The 689-nt window shown below is 50.9% G+C and overlaps 1 non-coding gene across 1 annotated transcript; it reads right to left on the reverse strand.

The window, feature by feature from the left end:
- Window positions 1-265: 265 nt before the first annotated feature.
- trnae-uuc (transfer RNA glutamic acid (anticodon UUC)) lies at window positions 266-337 on the reverse strand. The gene has a single exon. It is a non-coding gene; the product is annotated as a tRNA-Glu (tRNA).
- Window positions 338-689: the final 352 nt, after the last annotated feature.

Below are 689 nucleotides of genomic sequence, written 5' to 3' on the forward strand. Positions count from 1 at the left end.
TCAGTGAATGGACTTTCTGTGCTGCAAGGAACCAAAGCTACGAAGGAGGATTACAGTTTGTCCTTGCAGGAGTCAGTGACTTCATAGAGTCTAACAAAGGGTTGAACCTGAATGAGACAGTCACCCTTCAACATGGGGCCATGGCAGAGTAAACCAAGAACACTACAATGGGGGTGAGAGTGGAGCCATGATGGATTCACAGTTCATCACCTCCACCATCATGTGGACCACCTGATCACCTCTCCCTCAACCTCTAAATAACTCATTCCCTGACCGGGAATCGAACCCGGGCCGCGGCGGTGAAAGCGCCAAATCCTAGCCACTAGACCATCAGGGACCACACCAAGCTGTCCAACAACAGAGACTATAGACAATGACTCAAGAACACAGGACTCTGTGGTCTCAGCTTGAGATACAGAGGGTCCACCAAGACCACCAGACACCTCAGCCCCCTAAAGACAGTCCACCCCGAGGATCAGCTTCTATCACTCAGTGGTCCAGAACCATGATGAAGCCTGATCAGGAATGTGAGCAAAGCTCTTGGAACAGGCCTGCTGCCACCACAACTAAGATCCTGCAGGTCACTAGAACTCCAGTGTCCAGCTGACAAGTGGACTTTCCTCTGATCTGTGGTGGTGCTGAGTTTAGCAAACACCTCCAACAAGAAGATGAAGGAGGCCATCAACTCC

The sequence above is a fragment of the Aulostomus chinensis genome, chromosome 1 (assembly GCF_037954235.1).
Source record: "Aulostomus chinensis isolate RoL2024-O1b breed Wild chromosome 1, RoL_Achi_v1.0, whole genome shotgun sequence".
In the NCBI taxonomy this organism is placed as follows: Eukaryota; Metazoa; Chordata; class Actinopteri; order Syngnathiformes; family Aulostomidae; genus Aulostomus; species Aulostomus chinensis.